Raw genomic sequence first — 22,322 nt, 5'->3', positions numbered from 1 at the left:
TCACTGGATGTGGTATATTTGGATTCAGGAGTGCTGCTTAGATCCACAGCCAGTAATTTCTAATATTTCCCCCTTTCCCAAAACTGAACCCAATGTAGGCAAAATAGATAGTCATAACCATCTAGCTTCCCCAAAGGTCACTTGGCAACAAAGAGAATAGTGGACATCAGACAGAGGGTCAGATCACTTCCAGAACAAGAATAGATAACAAGGATGCTCTGGTCTTGAATCACCTGGGAAAGAACAATGGGGCCATGGGTGTGCCACCCAACAACTGGAAACAGGAGGCAGCTTCCTGGGAGTGGGAGTGTGAAAGAAAGTCTGGAAAGGTCTGTGATAGAACCAGAAACATAAGGACAAGGAAGGGGTTCCCCAGTCAGACAACCCCTACACCTTGTAGGGTGGGTGAAATAATTAAAGGAGATGAAGTAAATGGAGCACCAATCAGAGAGCCAGGGACTGTTTGTGGTTGTCATCTTTCCCTCTTCTATCTTTCTTGCCCATCCTGCCTTAGAAACAAGGAGGATTAAGTCCGGTGTGGCCTCCTGAGACCCTTTCCCCAGGGCATCAATACCACTACCTTGTCCGGTACTTGTCAAGCTGGGATAACTCTGCATCCAGGTTTCCCCAGGGGAGGCTGTGGTCCCTGGGTCCTGTCCCGTTTGGTATTTGGTGGACAAGAGTCTTAGCTCGGTTACATTTACCCTCTTTCTAATAGAATTTTCAGGCAGAGAAATAACAAATTCTCCTACCTCTGTTTCTAAACCACACCTTTCTTCTTGCCTCTTTTCCCTCCACTGCTGGGTGTTTTTAATAAAAGTCAGCATTTCCCAGGTGTGACTCCTTCCTGTTTTCTCGTTTCCTTCTGCTGTCCCCTCCAGATGACCCCACCCACTCCTTCTTCAACCACACAAACTACATCTGAGCCAACGTCCAAATCCTTGACCCCTTCTCTAACTTGCCCACTCACATCTCCAACTGCCATGCCTTTATTTGGATCCCCTGCAAACATTCCAGAGGTAACTCACTTTCTTATCCTTCTTCCTTCAAACTGCTTCTCTTGCTTGTATTTTCCAGCTCTACTTTTCCCACTCACTTTCCCTAACTGGAAGTCTTAAAATTATCCTCAGTAGCTGATTATTTTTTACTCCCTGCATTTAATTGAAGCGCTATTCTCTCGCTATCTCTTGCACCCGGCCTCTTCTCTCCATCCTGATCATCACTGCCTTAGCCAGATCCTCTTCCTCCACCTGCCTCTTTGCAATGGCCTTGTAAATGATCTCCTGTCTGCAAGTGTCAACACTTCCAGGAGACTCTCACCTTCACCCACACATCAGATCACAAAAATCTCTTTCTTTCCCACACCTCTCAATCTCTCTCTCACACACTCACACACACACAACTTGCAAGACCCTCCCAACTCCCTGACACACCCAGCATGCTTAGTTCAGACTTAGAATGACCTTCACATTCTCTACTGCCCAATGTCTCCTGCCTTGTCTCCAATTCATCCACTCTCAAGCCTTAGGATCCAGTGGTGCTGAATTTATATCACCTATTCCCAGAAGAGTCTTTGCCCCTTAACACTTCTCTGCTCATGCCTCTCCTGTGTCCTCCACACTGAATATCCTCCCCCAATACAAACACCTGATTTCCTGACTTGTAAACATATTCTTCCTCTGAGGAAGATTTCAGTTGTCCTTGCCTTGGCAAAGCCTTGCCTGACTTCCCTGCCCATTAATTACATCCCTTCTGTGTGCCCTCAATATTTAACCGCTGTAACAGAGTTACACATAATCAAATTGTAGGTAATCTATTGGCATTTATGATTCTCCCATTATAATGGTAGCTTCTTGAGAACAGAGAATCATTTATTTCTCATCTCTTTATTTCTGGCATCTATTGACCCCCTCTTAGGTACAATCACTATGGCATTTATTGCATGTAGAGATAAATGGAACGATGAAGACTGACTTACGTTAGTGTGATAGAGCTTTCCCCTTAAGTACAGGTCTGGGAATCAGGAAACACAGCCCCAGGCATCAGTGTTGCCTCTCCTTAGCCTTGTGAACTAAGACAAGTCCCTCCTCCAAGCTGTGTTTTACTTCTTTAGTCTGAACAATGGTCAAATAGTAACCAAGCAATTCTCCTGGTGGGTATAACAGCAACATGAAAATTTTTCAGAGTATTTTCATGTCTAATGTGTAAGTTGAATATATTGAAACATATCACTGCTACTACCATAAATTAGACTTTCTGGCTAAGTAAAGGTGACACTTTCATCTCAGACATTTTCTAGTAAATGAGTGAAAAGATGATACATATGCATAAGAAGCTTTACAGAATCAAACACACAAAACTCCATTTGTAGTTTTCTTAAACTATACATAAAAACATTAACATCTAAACTATAAACATTATCGATTAGTAGTTAGTAGCATCCTGACTTTATATCTAGACATACATAGATTTTTTTCCCATAAATCTTTATTTTGAAATCAGACCCCTCACAGGAGGTACCTTCAAACAAGCTTGTCTTCCAAAGCTCTTCCTAGCATTTTGAAAAAATAAAGAATTGAGGACAATTTACATGGCTGTGGTACTAGAACTCAATTTGTATTAGAATCTATCCTAAGAGAATAACTCTAAATATGGAAACCACTTTACACACTGAAAGTTCATCACAGTATTTTTTTCTCTACAAAGGAAAACAATAGAAACAACCAAAATGTCCAATAAGAGGGTAATGCTAAATGAATTAGCATATATTTGTGTTATGGAAAACAATGAGGTTTTATATATTATGTTTCAAGGATTTGTAGCAACTTGGGTAAGCCATGTGTTATAAGGTCACCTTTAAAAGTAAGGTTAAAAAGTCTGTATACAATATGAGCTCCAGTATCTAGAAAATAAGCCTGGGAAACAAAGTATATCTGTATACCTTTTGCGTATTTCTGTTGCCTCTCTCTCTGATAGCTGTGAAAATGGGGAAGGACAACCATCTTGGTTTTAGGAGTGAGACCCTGAACCAAAATTTTTCATCATCAGAACTTCCTCTGCCAGTTTGCCCTGGGGTGGGGGGAGAATTTCAATACTCTCAGATTCCCAATCCTACTTTATTTCTCTGAACTTTTTTTTTAATAACTTATGTGTTTGATTACCAAAGCAATTTATGTTCATTTAAAAATCTTCCTAATTTTAAAGTTTCTTAACCATGTCTTGTTTGAAGTGAAATTGGAAAATGATTACTCTTTTAGCAACCCAAACTCTTGGCAGCTTGCCTCCAAACAGAGCTTAGAATTATGTAACTCTCAGTTGAGCAGAAAAACTTTTCTAAAAGGGCCAACTTCTTTTCTAGAACCCATCACTGCAAAACAGCTTTTATGCTGATTGCAAATGGATTTTATCACCATGGTGGTATTTCCAGCATACACACTTAAAAGTGTGATACAATTTATGGACTTTTTTTTTTTTTTTGGTAATGCCTCATAATAGGTAGTGAATTGTAGATACACAAAGGGATACCTCCCATCTCCCCAAGAGAGCTGTTAGTAAATAATTACCAAATAGAGAGGAATAAAAATAGTAAAGCCCAGGTAAGAAGATGTGGATGATGGGAGTCTGGGGTAGAATGGCTGCTTCTCAGGGAGGCGGGCACTTGACATCACCTGAGGTGTAGGGCTGACTTCCTCATCTCTTTCATGTGTTCAGAGCCCTCTCTGTGATCCTCACTGGTCTAAATAAACCCTTCAGGGCCCTAGTGTAGACAGGCTTTCACACCAAAATCACAGGCATGACAATTATAAATACAGATTCCAAAACCTCACCCCAAACCCACTGAATGGTAATCTCTAGGGAGGACTAGATTCTGTATCTTAACAGAGTGCCTTGGTGAGACGCACGTACTCTTTACAGGACAGGAATCCAAAGTCCAAAGTGGGAACTTGACTTGCCTAAGATCACACCACAGGGGTTAGCAGAGCCCTGGACCTCCAGGCCAGCCTTCCCCTATGGAGATCTGAGGCCTTTGAAGGACAGACCTGTGTAAGAACAGAGAGCTGGGTGTGATGGTCACCCAGCCCAAAAACAAATGTGCTGCTAATCACTGAGTTACCACCCCCCATATCTTCCTCGGTTCACATAAGCATCTCTCTGAAGTTTTTAGAGGGAGCTAAAGAAGAAAATTGCAAATCAAAGCAAGGATTCTACAAGCATGTTTCTTAGAAAACTAGTTCTTACCAGGTAACCCGTGAAGAAAGAATTCCACAACAGAAGACGTCACTGTATCCTTTCTCCCTGTTTTGAATAGTATCAAGAAATCCCTACAAACAATAAATGCTGGAGAGGGTATGGATAAAAGGGAAGCCTATTACACTGTTGGTGGGAAGGTAAATTGGTGGAACCACTGTGGAAAACAGTATGGATATTCCTCAAGAAACTAAAAATAGAATTACCATTTGATCCAGCAATCCCACTCCTGGGCATCTATCCAGAGAAAACCATGACTCAAAATGATACATGTACTCTAATATTCACTGCAACACTGTATTTAATAGCCAAGACATGGAAGCAACTTAAATGTCCATTGACAGAGGCGTGGACAAAGAAGGTGGTACATATACACAATGGAATATTACTCAGCCATAAAAAGGAAAGAAATAATGACATTTGCAGCAACATGGATGGGCTTAGAAATTATCATGCTAAGTGAAGTTAGTGAGCCACTAATGTCATATGCTATCACCTATATGTGGAATCTAGAAAAAGGATACAATGAACTTCTTTGTAGAACAGATACTGACTCCAGACTTTGAAAATGTATGGTTTCCAAAAGACACAGGTTGGGGGATGGGGGTTTGGGATGGAAATGCTATAAAAATTGGGTTGTGATGATCATTGTACAACTATAAATGTAATAAAATTCATTGAGTTAAAAAAAATCCCTTGTTCAGTAGCCTGAAAAGGCACCGAGAAGTCCTGAGGCAAAGAAGCATATTTGCCTTTCCTCATTCTAGCGTCCACAGACTTATTTAACAGAAATGCCTATGTGTGCATGTGTGTGTGCGTGTGCATGTGTGTGTGTGTAATACCTTTAACACTGTTGAAGAACTAGTGTTCTAGAGAAATCATCAAGTCATCCAGAAGTTTCTTTACTCAAGTCTATGTCATAAGCAGTGAGCTGGCTGATATGGTGGGAAAGGCACTAAACTTGGAGCTGGAGACCTGGGTTTTAGAGTCCTCTCTGACACTTGCTAGTTTTGAGACTTTAAATAAGTCTCGTGCCCCATTTTATAACTGAGGAAACTGAAATTAAGAGATATATTTCCTTCCTGTCCACTCTACTGGGTTGCTTGGAGACCACATATAATAGCCCTCAGAATAGACAATGTTGTAAAAGTCAAGTATTACCATATCTTCTCCTTCTTGCTCCTCCGCCACTTCCTCTTTCTTCACATGCGTGGCCCTCAGGAGGTCATCTCCTTCCCAGAGACCTCATCCTATCTTTAACAGCAGAGCCCTGTCAAGATGACACCAGAAGTTGGTTGTAAAACAAATCTACCATCTACCTCAAATCACTGCAATATCAACATTTTCTTGTCACTCATGACAAACTCTCGAAGCATCAACTGTAGAAGATATTGACTTAGGGCAGAACCTTTCTCACTGAATTCTCACTGAATTACAGGACAGTTATTCACATAATTGATTTTCTTCTCTAAAGACACTGAAATTGCTAATGCTGTTCCCAGTCAGATGGCAGAGGACAGGACAATTTCCTTTGGTTTTCCTTGATCTGTGTTCCAGTGGGTGGTTCTCTGCCCAAACACACTCCATCAGTTGAAGTCCCACCCCTCCTCCCTAAGGGAGGAAGGGGATGAAGGCTGGAAATGGAGGCAAAAGGTGCCTCACGATGACCTTAGGGAAATAGCCACCCATGTGTGTCACTGGCTCCGGTGAAGTGGGACCAGACACCCTGCTTCATTCATCTGAGCCTCTCACAGTGTTTGTCACAGTTCCTGCCACTGTCTAATGCTCAGGAAGGATGGATGAATAAATGAATGGACTCTGTCCTCCAATACCTTGTCATGTTTTGTCTGGTTTAACCAGGGCTTCCCTGAGCCATTTTCTCAGCCATGATAGGCCACACCCTATCGTGAGGCTGAAATGTTAACTCAAGAGAGCATTCTGTGGACTTACAAACATCCTACTGTGCAGTAGGAGAAACTGCCTGGGTTGCAACTATCCCTGGGTAATATCCTTGAAATGAGGGGACTCATTTTATCTCCCCCAATAGATTTTAGACTCCTGGGGGGCAGGAACCATCTTCAGTATCATCATTATCATCCGCTTTATCTTCATCCTTATCATGTAAGCTTCATGAGGACAGCTTTGTTTTGTTCCCTGATGCATTCCAAGCATTCAGAAGAGCTTCTGGCACATAATAGGTGCTTTTCAATCCTCAGTGGACAGTGAATAATCATGAGCAATGTGAGAACTCACTGCCTACTTCCTTCCTTCCCAGCACTATGCCAAGGGCTTTGTGTACATTATTTCAACAACTGGGACCCTGGAGCATACACAGGTGCAGAAATGTCCTCAGCTGATGGAGCCACACTTCCTACCCGGGCAAGCTGACTCCAGTGACCACACTCTCAGCCACATCCCCTCCCCCGACACCATTCCCAGTCACCTCTAATGCTTCTCTATGTCCTTCACAGTTCCTTGCAGGACAAGTGGTAAAAGTTCATCAAATTTATAAGAGGACATGATTCCAAACCTCAGTATTGTTGATCATACCTAGAGCTCTGATTTTGAAGGAGCCAGCCCTTCAACTGTCCAACACCACACCAGGGTTAATAAAGAACAGAAACAGGACTGACCAAATGAGTGTGCCCATGTTAAACCCTGCCCAGCATGCAGTTAACAAGATTTTTATTGACAGGAAAATAAAGACTTCAGGAAGAAATATGATTCCCTCCGCCTTGCCTTTAAGTGAAAAATGAGTAGGGCCAGAGAATGAACACATCACTTGCCCTTTCGAAGATGTTCTCTCTAGGTTGTCTCTCCAACGATATGAGTCCAACCAAGCAAGCAGCAGGGCCACTGGTTCAACTACCACCTGGACGGGGGCAAGAAGCATGATGGATGGGGGACAAGAGGGAGGGAGCTGCAGTTTCCCAGGCCATGGAAGACACCCCAAGCCCCCAGGAGGAACACCCCTGCATATGCCAGGAGGTGTGCTGAGAACTCTCCACCTGAAATGCAAACAGGAATGTTCACAGAGGGTGTATTTGATGCCAAATGATTAGAAAAGCCTCCTATTCTTCATGATTATATTTAGTTCATTTTTTCAGCAAATGTCTATTAATCACTTGCTCTATGCCTAAACCTTCATTAGAGGTTTGTTTCTTTTACATCTGCAACACCTCATAATAGGGGAAACATGTAACAGTATGTGACATTTTACCACAGGCTTTTAACTTGTATTCCTTTGATTTGGTACCCAAGGGATAGCATGGGATAAGCAGGATGGGGTTCATTATATCGGTTTTTATAGTTGAAGAAACCAAGGTTCAGAGACCAGCCATTAAGCACTAACACTGACTGACACTTAACTTGTGCCAGGCACCAGGCAAGAGGTCTGCACACATTATTTTTACAACACTCTATAAGGCAGACACTGTATTATCTCCATTGTGCAGATGAGAAAACTAAGGCTTTGAGAGATTACGCTGTTTCCCAAAGCTGCACATACAGTGGGTGACAGAGTTGTTATGTAAATGAAGCAAGTTCTGACACTTGCTCTGAAGGTTATTGTTTTTTTCTGTCTTCAGAGATTAAATAATTAGCCCAAGATCAGGCAAGTTGCTAGAAATAAAGCTCCACTCATACCCAGAGCCTTTTCCTCTAACCCTGCTGCTTGAGGAGGTTATTTATTAATATCGGAAAGGGTCCCTGCTTTAAAGGCATTTGTCTTCTGCTAAGGAGAGTGAGACAAACATAAAACAGAGCTAATATCAAGGCAAGGCTAAAGTCTGGCCTTCAGTCAATTAATAAGATCTCCAGGCATAAGACATTGTTTGTGTTCAGAATAAAAAGAAAATCAATATCACCTGCATCACCCAATGAGTAGATCTTTATTGGGAACTCAGTATGCACTTGCCTTGGCAGAGGCATTTACTATTTGTGGAATATTTAGATGCCGCCCACATCTCCTTGCCCCTTTGCATCTAAGCAGAGCCATGTGATTTGTTTTGGATAATAGGTTGTGAGTAGAGGTGATATGTATCATTTTTGGACCCAAACAAGAAATGCCTGCAAACTGTCTACACGCTCTTTTGTACCCAGAAACATTCCAGGTCATGGTGCTGTTGTCAGCCTGGGCTCCTAGGTTTTTTTAAGAGAGAAGCCTCTTGCTGAATGGCACTATGTATTGTGGAGGATAGACAAACCTCTGTTGTGTGTTAAGTCCAGTAGAAAAGATATCTTTTTATCATTGTTTGATGTCTAATTACAAACTGTGATGGGCATGCTAAACAAGAAGGATGGGGCACCTCAGAGCCCATAAGACAAGAACATGGTCTCGTTTGGGGGATAAAAGAAGACCTCCTCGAGGAAATGACATTTACACTGAAAACTAAGCTAAGCTAAAATGAAAACTAGGCAGAGGCACCTCCCAGGCAGAGAGAAAGGCAATCTGTGAGTGAAGGGAGGAGTGGCTGTGACACTTGGAGTTCAGAGAGACAAGGAGGCAGGCAGGGAAGATGGGACTGAAGAGGTGAAATGGTTTCAAATTCCTTGCCAAGACCTACCAGGCTGCAGGTTTGGACCCCAACAGGAAGCCACTGGCTGGCTGGGAGCAGTGACTGGAAAAGTGAGCTGAGCTGTAGATCTGATTTCAAATAAGCTGACATGTGGGAGTGGACATGGAGGTCAGACAGCATGGGGTAAAGAGTTAGGAGCTACTGTGATTACCCAGGAGGAGAGTGATCAAGGCTTGGTTAGGGCCCTGCAGAAAAAGGGAGGGAAAAGGGCAGGGATTTGAATGATGTCCTTAAAATCGCAATACACGACAGGAGACTGGAAATGGAGGACGCGAGAGAAGGGGCAGAGGATGCCTTCTGGGTTTCTGAACTGCACAACTGTATAGCTGCTGCTGCTGCTGGAAGCCAGAGAGGAAGCCAAACTTGGGGAGAAGGAAGGTAATTCACTTAGTTCTGAGGAAGCTGGAAGAACCAGACTGGGGCCATAGATGCTGCATCTTGCAGTCCATTGATAAAGAAGCTTGAGGAGTCTGGTATTCCAAGAGGCCGTGCATCCTGTTCTCAATGCCTCCCTGGAGAACCCTGGATTTTAGAAGTGATGGGTCCCTTCCCAGACCCTTGATCAGAGGAGCTGGAATAATGCTGTCATGCTATCATCATGCTGGCCATATTTTCGATGAGCTGATTCAAAGTTCAGAGCTACAGTGTTTGACCCTTTAATCTTCTCTGTTTTATATAGTTTATGCTTATTAAGCCCATTTTGGCAGTTGACTTAAGGTCTATAATAAGAATGTTTTACAGGAATAGACACAGAGAGACCATACAGAATTGGGAGCTGGGGCACAACTAATCATTTGGGACTTTCCACTGTTTACAGGAGAGTCCCATAACAGCCCAGAGGAACACAGGATTTCAAGGTTCCAGAGAAAGATGAGTTGCCTCTGGCTAGGGATATGAAATTGGCATTTGAGTTGCATCTTGGAAGAAGAGTGTGAATTTAGACAAATTATGATGGGAAGGAGAAAAAGTTCCAGCAGAGGAAATAACTTGGGCAAAGGCAGCAAGGAGGTAGAGAGAAGACATTGCCTCCCTGAGGCCAGAACACTCCACTCTGGTGCTGTCCTGAGCACAGAGCCCTTCCCAATGCTGGGTGAGTGATGGCCCCCTGGAAAAATGGTTTCAGATGAGCAATCTGGACTGAGCACACTGGACTGAATAGGAAGTGGCTGAATAGAGGGAGCAAAGGGAACACAGAAAAGAGATTTTATTTTCCACCCACTTTCTTCTACACACACACACATGCCCTGTGCCCTAGAATAGCTCACCCTCCTCTCTCTCCACCTTTAATTATGCTCTTCTCTCTGCCAGAAATATTCCTCCTTCCACTATCTTCTGTCCAAATCTTACATCGTCACCATGACTTGACTCCAGGGCAAGGCCCTGGTACCCTTCCCTCTTCCCCAGGCAGAAGAGACACCTCCCTTGCAGCAGCTTTCCCTTGTGCCTCTCACATGCTACCTCTTACTTACACTGAGCTTACATTCAGTCTCTCGAGGTCATGCTTTGATGTTCCTTGAGCAGGGACTGTATGGATTCCTCCTTGAAGACCCAGGACAGCCCAGTTTACACGGGAGAGCTTCACCAATGTTAAACAAACAGAGGGTAGAGCCTGAATCTACAGCTCCTGAGTCCTTGTTCCAATTCTGACTCTGATCTGCAGAATACACAGGAGTAATACCAAGCCAACTACATAAATGGAATACTTTTATTCCATAGCTTAAAACTACAAGTGGCAAAACTCTGAGCACCTAGGGGGTTAATAGCTGGATTTCCTTTCACTTTGTCTGAATTGTACATCCTTATCTTATGGGACAAATTGCTTCCTGCCAGTATATTGGTGGTTCCTTTAGGGCCCAATGTGCTCTCTCTCTGGGTGGAAGGAAAGATAACCATGGCAGGAAAAGTCTTGCCTCTCTGCCCACCAGGCTGTCCAAGCTGACATCCCAAGGCCACTGTGTGCACAGGGGCCGTGTGTGCAAGTAAGCGCAGGGTGTGCCCACCGAGTATGTGGGGGTGGACGAGGGCATATGTCAGGGCCTTACCAGCTCAGTCCTCTATTTTGGAAAAATGTTGCTTCGGGCTCATTCCCAGGCTGAGAGGATGAGAGACACAGAAAGAGCGAGAGATCTATTCCCCAGCAGTAATCGTGTTACTGAAAACCACCAGCAGTCATCGTGTTTATCTTGCTCATTTATCCAAACCCCAAAGAGCCCTCTGCAGCAAATCACATTTCAGCAGGGCGGATTATTCTGTCTGTAGCATCAACTTCTCACTGCATCTCTCTCAGGAGCAGCCTCTCTAGGTAAATATAAATCCCATTCTAATAGCGACATTTGGAGAAGTAATGTTATTTGCCCTGATTTAGAGAAAACACAACATAGGCTCTGGCAAAGCTGATCTTTTTCCTTAGAAATTAATCAAAGGCACATAATTCAGAGGCAACACGGACGCTCCTATGGCAGAGTGGAGCGCTGATGCGCGCGCGTGTGTGTGTGTGTGTGTGTGTGTTTGTGTGTGCATGGTGGGGCATGGGGCCTTGATGAATTATTCCAGCCTTCTACCCCCTTCTCTGGAGAGAAAGAGTGGGCTCCCTTTTATTTATTTCCTGTCATGTGAGTGGTTTCCAGAGACAGTTCGCAAGATTCATACAGAGTTGAGAGAGAGATCAAATGCCTATTTTTCACTGCACAAGTGAGAATCTGAAAATTTTACCCAAAGGGAATATGAAAACTCCATCTGGTATTGACCACCTCTGCCTGTGTGGGTGAGTGTCTGAGAGTGCTGTGCTGGTGCAGTGACTACCTCCAGTGTAGGGGGATGGGACACAAGGGAAGGAAGTCACTGCCTTTCTGAGCCCATTCCACCTCTAGCTCCTAAGGACAGGGAGACAGAATTTGTAATCCATGATTAGAAGCAATTACAGTGCAGCCATGTTCTAAAGTGGCCACTGCTGCAACTGGGTCAGCAAAGCATTGGGGGAGAATGCTGGGGCTCGGAGTCAGACTTGCCAAATTCAAGCCACAGCTCTACAGATCACAAGTTGGATGGTCTTGGGTGAGTCACTTCCTGTGCCTCAACTGCCTCCTTTATAAACTGAGTGGAAAGGGCTGATGTGAGCATTCTGTGAGTTAATACGTACAAAGGACATAGAACTGCCTCTCGCACTTGAGAAGATATCACACAGCATGTGATGATATTGTCATCGTTATTTCTAGGTATTAATTAAACCATCCATGAGAAACTCTTTCTGGCCCATGTTCCTGTGAAAACCACATTCTAGGAGAGGATCAAATGTATGAGTTGACAAACCTCATAGGTTATCAAAAAAAAAAAAAAAAAAAAAGCTACAAAAGGCTCCAGATGGTATGGTAAAGCAGTAAGAGTTCATCCCTTCATCCTTTCATGGCCTAGGATCTTTCTGGATCCAAGCCAAAGACATTCTGAAGCCTTCTGTTTTTCTTTGATTGTTTGTTTAAAATCAGCTTTTATGGTCAGAGGCCATTTTCTGTCTTCCAGGACAGAAATGGGTTTCTAACTACATGCAGGGCTGGAAAGAGCGGACGATGCGAATGGGGTTCAAATGTAACATGCATGGGCCACGTGATTATACAAGTCCTTTCTCCCCAGTGGACCTCAGTTCTCCTCTGTACAGTGAGGAGGTGGCATCAATGATCTCTGAAGAATCACCCGGTATCAACAGTCTGTCCCCCACCTTCGTCCTGTGTACAGGCTTGACATAATCTGACTTTGGCAGTAGGCAATAGAGTGGTGGTCACCACGGCCCAGGCTCAGACTGGAGAGGTGAGCAAAGAGGAAATGACTTTTTATCTGTCTGCATCTCAGTGGTTTCTCTGTGTCATGGGGGAGACAGCAGAATCCAAGCCAGCATGGGTTTCCTGCCTGAGCTTCCCTGAAATGCTCTCATAAGGAGACCAATAATAAAGACTGATCAAAATGAAGGAATTGACTTCTGTGTGTCAGCTGTGTTCCCTCCAGAGGGTGGTGGCTCTCAGGCTCCCTCATCACGTGACCCTCTGTGGGATCCTGGGAATCTAATTCTTCAGAGGACACTGATCGGAGTGCAGACCTTACCACCCCCAAGAGTGGCAACTCTGCACTTTGTCTCTTTCTTGTCCTGCGGCTCTTGTCAGTCGAGGGGGCAATGCCCACCCTCAGCGAGTGGAGGCTGGCCCAGCTTCACATGGACTTCCAATCCTGAAACCACTGCCTTCTTCTATCTACATCAGTTTCAGACCTGGCTTTGAGAATCTCCATGTTTCAAACAGAGCAGGAGGACTGCTGTCCAGAGAAGGAGAGAAAGCTCAGTCTGTTCTTAGCTCTCAGAGAATGAGTCCTTCAATAAATTGTCACACAGGAACTGAGCACTTACCTCATCCTAGTAACAGGAGAGTAACCTTTGAGTGCAAACTAGTAGTAGATATTGTAGGAAACCTTTACATTTTTTCTCTTTAATATTTACACTAACCTTATGAAGGAGGTACTAGTTGTATACACATTTTACAACTGGAGAAACAGAGGCTCAAAAAGCTTTCAGCATATACTAGTAAGTGAGATCACCAGGACTTGGCCCAGAAATGTATGAAAACGCAAGAGGCATGGCCTCTGCCTGGGAGAAAACACATCCTGTTGGGGAAACAGGACGTGGGCACTGACAGGCTTGGTCCTGTGCTGCTCCTTAGTGTCTTAATGCTTATGATAGATAAGAAATATACTGTAAAAAATGACCCAGTTATACATATATCTACATTCTTTTTCCCATATTATCTTCCATCATGTTCCATCAAAAGTGATTGGAGGAGTTCCTGTCGACGCAGTGGTTAACAAATCTGACTGGGAACCATGAGGTTGTGGGTTCAATCCCTGGCCTTACTCAGTGGGTTAAGGATCTGGTGTTGCTGTGAGCTGTGGTATAGGTCCACAGATGCAGCTCGGATCTGACGTTGCTGTGGCTCTGGCATAGGCCAGCAGCAACAGCTCTGATTAGACCCCTAGAACCTGGGAACCTCCATATGCCGTGGATGCAGCCCTAAAAAAATTTTTAAAATTAAAAAAATTTTTTAAATTTTTAAAAAGTGATTGGATATGGTTCCCTGTGTTATACAGCAGGACCTCAGAAATTGACAGAACATTGTAAGTCAATTATATTAAAAAAAATTTTTAAAGCCAGAAAATTAAATTAAATTAAAAAAAAGAAATATACTATACAGATTCTGAGATATGAGAGTCAGCTCACTGTGGGGCTAGGGCAGTGAGGAAAGCTGAATGGGCTTCTGGCCAGGCTTTGCAGGATAGAGACAGATGCTCTAAGCACAGGGAGACCAGATTAGGCGAGAAAAATTGTACTAGCAAAGGCCACCCAGCCAAGCCACTGAAGACCCTATTTCCCTCTAGTTATCCTAGATTTGGCTCATGAAAAAGGAGTTAGGAAGCAAATACTGGATATTCCTTCTCCTGAAGCTGCCTGGAGAACTGGAGGCTATCCGTATAGAAGCACGTTCCAGGAAAGAGGACTAAGAAAGTGTCTTAATGATATATAGTAAGGCTCAAATTAAAATCCAGCTGGATATTCCTAGGTGAGAGCTCTTTAAACATTTTCTGTAAATGTCATTAATGATAGAAAATATAAAGACCGCTCTTAGCATATTTACCTGTTTGGATTTTAAAAATCCATGCCATGCATGCGTAATTTTAAAATATATCCATATTTGTTTCCATTCTCTTTTTAAAATTAATTCCATAGATATTTGATGAGCCCCCTCTTCTGTGCTGGGAACTGTTCTGGGCACTGGGGGGAAAGAAGTGTATATATTATGGTCCCTATCCTTATAAAGTTCCATTCTGGAGTTTTATCCCACAGTTTGGTAGAAAGTGGTGGTTTCTGGAAGATGTAGTGCATCCAACCTAGACGTGTCTTGCTGCTGGGTTCCTGGGGATAGGCACACCCACACTGGAAGAGCAGTGCTCTAAGGAGACACTGGTAAGCCAAGGGAAGAGGAAGGACTTCCCTATTTTACTTGAAGGATGGTTTTGCTAAATCTAGGGCCGGATCTTCCAAAGCTGCTCATCAATAACAGAATTGAACTCTCCTCCTCACCTATTATCAACAACCCTTAGGAAGAACCAGAAGTCTATGCCTAAAGCCCCTCATTGTCATTATGCTGTGCCTCTCTTAGTCATCTCTGGCTGCCAATAACAGAAAATCCAACACTAAACAACTTGAACAGTAAGTACCACGTTATCATCTCAACTAAGAAGGGATGTGTGATGGGGTGGCTCCAAGGCAATGAATTCAATATCTCAACAAGCTTTATGAACCTGTATCCTTTTCCCTCTCTCCCCTGCCCCACTCAGCATGCTGGCTTTCCCCCTAGGCCAGCTCCTTCATAGCCCCGAGAAGGCAGAAGCAACCTTCACAGTCAAGCATCAGTAGAAGAGAGTACTGCTTGTTTTTTCTCTAATGCCTCTTGTTTGGCTGGTCTTTTTTTTTTTTTTTTTTTTTTTACTTACAATGTTGTTTTAGTTTCAGGTGTACAGCAAAGTGAATCAGTCATACATACATATATATAAATTATTTTTCCCCATATAGGTCATTACAAACTATTGAGGAGATTGTTCCTGTGCTATATAATAAGTCATTAATCACCTATTTTATACAGTTGTGTATATATATTATTCTCACCCTCTCAACTCTTCCCTCGCCCTCAATTGTTTCATATATGGTAACCATAAGATTGGTTTTTGAAATTGGTGAATTCGTTTCAGTTTATAATAAATTCTTTTGTATCCTTTTTTTAAAAACTAGATTCCATATTGTCAAAATAACTATACTACCCAAGGTAATCTACAGATTCAATGCAATCTCTATCAAGTAACCAATGACATGCTTCACAGAACTAGAACAAAAAAAAATTTTAATTTGTATGGAAACACAAAAGATCCCAAGTAGCCAAAGCAATATTGAAAAAGAAAAATGGAACCAGATGAAGCAGACTCTCTGACTTCAGTCTATACTACCAAGCTACAGTCATCAAAACAGTAAGGTACTGGCACAAAAGCCAAAATATAAATCAGTGGGTCAGGATAGAAAGCCCAGAAATAAACCCACATACCTATGGTCAACTAAATTATGGAAAAGGAGGCCAGAATATACAGTGGAGGAAAGATAATCTCTTCAATAAGTGGTACTGGGAAAACTGGACAGCTACATGCAAAATAAAGAAATTATAACATTCTCTAACACCATACACAAAAATAAACTCAAAATGAATTAAGGATCTAAATGTATGGCTGGTTGTTTTTTTTGAGCCAGAATCCCCCTCAGATCTCAGCCAGAACTGAGTCACGTAACTTCCCCTAAACCAGCCCCTGGCAAAGTGTGTGGAGTTACCATGATTGGCTGGGATTCTTCCCTATGCTATAAGAAGAATCTTGGATTAAACAGGGATCTGTAAACAAGGAAGAAGGGAGAAATACCTGCTGGTTGGGCAGCAAAGAGTATTTGACATCACAGCTTGCTCTCATATGCTGAATTCCAGCAGGGGTCTACCTGATGTTATGAGAAATGAAAGCTCCTATGTGTTGACTGCTTTCTACCTGACAAATACTGTCCTTGGCACAGTAAAAGCCCTTAACTCCACTTGACCCCAACCCGGAGTTTTCTTCAAATCCCCCTCATAATCTGAAATTATTTTGTCTGCTTATTTATTATTTTGCCACCCCAGTTAGAAGGCAACCTTCAGGAAGCCAGCCCTCATGTCTCTTCTGTTTACTGTTCCAACATTTAGCACAGTACATGGCATATCATTGCTTCTCAGTGAATATCTTTTAAGAAAGAAAAAAAAATGAATTCTTTACAAGGTACACCGTTCTCCTTATTCTTCTATAGCCATTCTTCCTCTACTGCATTTGGGGAAACTGGCTAACAGAGCTTAGGTAGTTTATCAAGGTCACCTGCAGATCACATGGCAAAATCAAACCTTAAACCTAATCTGTTAGATCCCAAGTCTTTGCTCAAAACCCCAGTGCCTGCTGTAAGCCCCGTCCACATGAATAGACAAACTTCGTTTAATGAATGTTCTTCCTTGGACAGCTGCAAACCCTTAGCCATTAATTGCAGCCATGCTCTCAGTCATCTCTGCTCCTCTTTTCCTGGTCTAGAACCTTCCTGATTTTTCTTTACAGAGCCTCCCCTCATGTATGCACATTTGCATCCAAAATTCAGTTCAGACCCCCTCCCATTACTGAAGTCACCATTCTCTGCCCCCTGCCTCCACTGTTCCATCCTCTGCCTCCAGCTTAAATATTCCACAGACCCAGATGCAATATCCCCTGGGAAAATGAGCATACTCACACGTGGGGAATACCCCTCTTCTTGGGAGGTAACACAGAATAATGTTTAAGACTGGAGGGTGAGACCATCTAAGTGCAAATACAACTCCTCCACTTGATGACTTCGTGATCTCGAGCAAGTTTCTTCACTTCTTTGAGCAGCAGGTGCCTCATCTGCAAAATGAGGATGATAATGGTATACACATCACAGGGTTGTTGTGAAGTCTGAGTGAATATGTGTAAAACATTTAACGCAAAGCCTGTAGTAAGTGCCATGTCAATTATCACTACTCATTTTTCTTCTTTTTCTAAGAGTGCCAGGCACCTAGAAGATCTTAAAGAAATTTTTGCTAAAATAAACTTGCCAATTCCATAGCTGCTTCCTCAATATGTGGTATCCCTTCCCTACTAGCCTGCAAATTCCAAGGACAGGCACTCCTAGTGTTTCCTCTTCCTTCTCTACCCTTTCAGAGTCTACCTTAGTAGGAAGAACTTGACAGGTACTTCATCCTAATAGAAAGGAACTAAACCAAAAAGGCCTTGGGCTTTGGGGAAAATTCTCATTAGAATTTCTTTTCTGCCTTTCCTTTCTCCTTTAATTGTACATCTCTTCCTTCTTTCTGAAATCAGATTAAGCCCCAAACTGGTAGTGTTTCAAGTCATTTTCTTAATGGGTATGAATTGACTGTAATCCTTTTGTTTCATGGCTACTGGAAGTTGGTCAGGCAGGTGACTGAGATGAAGATTTTAATCACTCCAAAAATACAGTATTGGCTTATAAAACATCAGTCTTCCACTGCACTGGAGAGTCATTTGTGATAACATTGTAGCTGAGGGAAAGAGCCCCAATAAACCTTAATTGGCCTTTGGCTGATTTCAGGAACTAGAGTTTCCTTGTAATTTGCTGCAAAATTCACACAGTTCTCTGAAATAAGATCAGTCATAGGACACTGTGGTGAAAGCATCATAGAAAATGGCTCAAGGCCAAATTGATGCACTGTAGATGCATTAAGGAAGCTGGTTACAGACCCAGTCTCCAAAGCGCTTGTCTTTGGGAGGACTCAATTTTTTCAGGACTTGACTTTTAAAGTCCATGGGAAGAGGTGCTCCCAACAAGATTTCACAGCTGCCCTTTGACCCACACTCAAGTGAGCCCAGAAAGAAGCACCGATGATGAGGAGGAACAGGAAGGCTGATTCACTTTGGGCAGGAGACTGTGTCTCCAAAACAATGAGTCTGGAATTGAAATTTAAAACATGAGAGCATTTCAGCTGAGGCCATCCCAAGTGGCACCTGGGCTCACACACCTACAGCAGACCTCATTAACTTAGAACAGGGATGGCAAATGGGTTTCATTTTGCATGACATTTCGGATCAATTATAGTGTCTGCTGGGTACACTGTGTTCAGAAGGATTTTCCTGCTGTGTTTCAGCTCAACCAGAAAGAATGCTGTGATCATTCAGCAATGTCTGCTGTGGTGGAGGTGAGGGAGTGAAATGCAGGTACCAAGGGCTGACCATCTGCAACTTAGAATACTAAGCTGGGATGGATTTCTGTCTGAAATGTCAAAATAGCTAGAAAACACTCTTGCATTATTTTCAATTATGACTTTCTACTGCAAGCAGTAACATAAATCATAAATATGAATATCCAAAATTAGAGCACTTATTTCAAAGTTTCTAATCAGTGGACTTTCCCATTCCTTGGTTTCTTCTCATGAGAGCCCTTTGCACAGGTTTGCCAGTGAGAGAACAGATGCTATGGTAAGGAAGGAGAGAAATCTAAACCCCAGCGCTGCTCACAACAAACTCTTCCCCAGGTAAGACCACCTTCAAGCAAACTGCATACATCCACCCCCTATTTCTGAAAGTGGGTTCAGGTAGACCCTAAAAAAATCCTGCTCATTCTCACCAATTCTTAGAAGAATCAGCTGGTGAGTAACTTAGCTGTTTTCTGGAGCTTGAAATCTGTGTCACTGATGCAGAACAGTCCAAGGAATCCTGAGGGGATGTGGAGGAGAGATCATGTCACCAAAGGCAACTCAGGCTCCCCGCTGACACTGCCTCAGTGTTGGCTCCGACAGCATGTGGCAGATCCACCCCTCCAGTCCTGTTTTCAGTGGCAGCTCAAGAGAGGGCTGGGGAAAGTGTCCCTTTCCTAAGAGAAGTCAACAGACAAGAGGGGATCCTCTATCTAATGGAAAACGCACCACTGATTCAGGAGAGGGGAAGATGTCCCTCTGCATCAGAACCTGAAGCACTGAAGACAGATGTTAACCCTGCAATGAAGAAGGACAGAGATTTCTAAAGACATTTCACTCTTTTCGACGCCTAACCTTGCAGGTTTCAATGGAAGTCTTAAATGTTAGATGAGTTTTCCATGAAATAGCTGCCAGCAGTTCCACATTCTGGCTGACCAGCTCCCCTTTCTAAATGATGGAAGCAAGTTAAAAGAACCCAACTAACATCCATGAGGATGTGGGTTCGATTCCTGGCCTTGTTCAGTGGGTTAAGGATCCAGCACTGCCGTGAGCTGTGGTGTAGGTTGCAGATGTGGACTGGATCCTGCGTTGCTGAGGCTTTGGTACAGGCAATGGCTATAGCTCCAGTTGGACCCCTAGCCTAGGAACCTCTATATGCCACAGGTCGAGCCCTAAAAAGACAAAAAGGGGGAAAAAAAAGGACCTCTTTAAGCCTCACCAAGAAAGACACTTGGAAAAACTCTTCAGAGTTTGGGTAGATCTCAGCTCAGAAAATCATTATTATCCTCCTTTTTCCTACCCAACTCTGACATCAACTGCTGCTGAATCATTCCTGATTTCCAGTAAACTTCTTGATGAAAATCTGAACAATTATTCTATTTTACCTTCTCATGAAGTAGAAAATTCCCAAAGGGGGGGAAGAAAAGGACTACAGTTGGAAATTAAGTTAAACTCAATTAATTCATATAAATGCATTGGGTCGCTTTGGTATTGTAATTAATTATTGGTTTTTAGAGTAGAGTTTGTCCCCTGTAGACTGTCCCAGGATGTGTGATGTGAACGTGCTCTAAACCAGCTGGAAGCCTGTCTTCCAGGGCACTGGCAGATGGATTGTAAGCTCTTCAAGGACAGAAACAAGGCTGATACTGCTCTGTTGGATAAACACGTGTTCACGTGACAAATTAGCATCCACCACCGTTGTATACCAGCATAGCCATGGTACCTAAAAGTGAGCCAGAGACAATGCCTACTTTCATGGATCATACGCTCTAGTTGGTGGAGGCATCACCCAGTCAGTGAACATGTTCCTTTAAGGTGGTAACAGATGCTGTAAAGAAATAAAATACAAAACTGAAAAGCAATGAGAGAGGAAGATACTGGAGAGCTGAGAACTAAGTGATGAGGAATCAACTGTCATTCCGCCTAGGGAATGGAGAGTGCGATGCTGCCAGAGGTGGAGACTCTTGGCATGCTCTTAAAACATAAGGCAGATCAGTCTAATGGAACCTGGTAGCAAGAGGGAGAAGAAGTGAGAGGGGACTGGTGGAGTAGAAAGAGGCAAGACCATGGTATAGAGTCTGGGTTTTCTTCTAAGTCCCATAAGAGGCCTTTGGAAGGCTTTAAATGAGATAATGACATGGTCTGACAAAAGATGACTCTGGCTTCTATTTGGGAAATGGATTCGAGAAGGTAAGAAAGGATGCATCTTATAGGTACATTCTCATTCTAAACCTGGGGTGGGTGGGTAGGTGAAGAAGTGCTGAATGAGAGTAAACTGTCAAGAAATAAGCAGGTTGTATTAAGTGGGTAAAAGACAAGCTGCTATTTAAACAAACAAAATCCCACAATATAGTAGTTCAGAACAGATATAAGCTTTTCTCTCTCTCATGTAAGTTCACAGCTGAGCAGTCTAGGGTTTGCAAGATGGCCCTTGCCCTACAAAATTATCGAAGACACAAAATACTGGATTGACCCAGCCCTGCCCTATCCTTTGACTCCCATCTCTGGATCCCAGGCAAACGCGATAGTTTCACCATTTCCCAGCCATGAAGAAGAGCAGTGGGAGAACTCGAGAAAGTGGTGTGCTGCTCAGTGTTTAAGGACTGGCTCTCTTGATGGGGAAAAACCATGATATAGAGTATTTGCTGATTTCCATGTAAAGACTTTTACCCTGGTTGATCCAAAACTATAAACTTGACCTCACTGAATTCAGAGTTGAAAAGAGATGCATACAGTGGAGTCACACAGGTCCTGATGATGGCACACCACTGGCCCAGGGCAAAAGCTTCTTCTCTGAGCTAATCTTGCACAGAACCATGGCAAATATCACACCCCCAAGAACATTAGACTATAGTGTTTGGGGAAGCCACACAATGATTAGCACAGAAGGGTTCAAAACTTTCTTAAAACTCACAGAAGAATTTTTAAATGATAGAGCACGGGGGATTTTTACGGCAGCACACTCATTCTAAATGATACTATAATGGTGGATATGCCATACATTTGTCAAAAACCCATAGAATGTACAGCATAAAGAGTGAATCTTAATATACTGACTTTAGGCAATAATAATATATCAATATTGGCTCATCAATTATAACAAATGTGCCACATATATGCATATGTTAATAGGGGAAGTTGTGAGGAGGGGTATGAGGGAGTATATTGGAACTCTGCACTTTGCACTCAATTTTTCTGTAAACCTAAAACTGCTCAAAATTTGTGTATTAATTTAAAAATTATAGAGAGGAGTTCCCGTTGTGGCTCAGCAGGTAAGAACCCAACTATTATCCATGAGGATATGGGTTCAATTCCTGGCCTCACTTAGTGGTTTAAGGATCTTGCATTGCTCTGAGTTGCAGCATAGGTCTCAGAGGGGGCTCTGATCCCACATTGCTGTGGCTGTAGTGTAGGCCAGCAGCTACAGCTCTGATTTGCCCCCTAGCCTGGGAACTTCCACATGCTGCAGGTGTGGCCCTAAAAAAATAAATAAAACAAAATAAAAATAAAAATTATAGAGAAAGAATCACCATGCATATGTATGTAAATGTGAACGTATATACATGGGTATGTGTGTGTCTGTGTGTGCATGCGTTATGTGTGTATGCTTATGCATGTTTGTATAAGCATACACACATACATACATACATCTGTGTACATACATCTG

At 42.9% G+C, this 22,322-nt stretch overlaps 1 long non-coding RNA gene across 1 annotated transcript in view; it reads right to left on the bottom strand.

Annotated features, from left to right (window-relative positions):
* The window catches only part of LOC110256739, a 159,115-nt gene that overhangs the window by 37,247 nt on the left and 99,546 nt on the right, over positions 1–22,322 (bottom strand). The window contains exons 2-3 of the long non-coding RNA XR_002338655.1: positions 17,197–17,348; positions 5,410–5,518 (exon numbers count right to left, since the gene is read on the bottom strand). This is a non-coding gene — a long non-coding RNA (uncharacterized LOC110256739). The remainder of the gene's footprint in view (positions 1–5,409; positions 5,519–17,196; positions 17,349–22,322) is intronic.

This window comes from Sus scrofa, chromosome 14 (assembly GCF_000003025.6).
Source record: "Sus scrofa isolate TJ Tabasco breed Duroc chromosome 14, Sscrofa11.1, whole genome shotgun sequence".
Lineage (NCBI taxonomy): Eukaryota > Metazoa > Chordata > Mammalia > Artiodactyla > Suidae > Sus > Sus scrofa.
The sequence above is the reverse complement of the archived record's forward strand: the minus strand, read 5'-3'. Positions and strand labels throughout refer to the sequence as shown.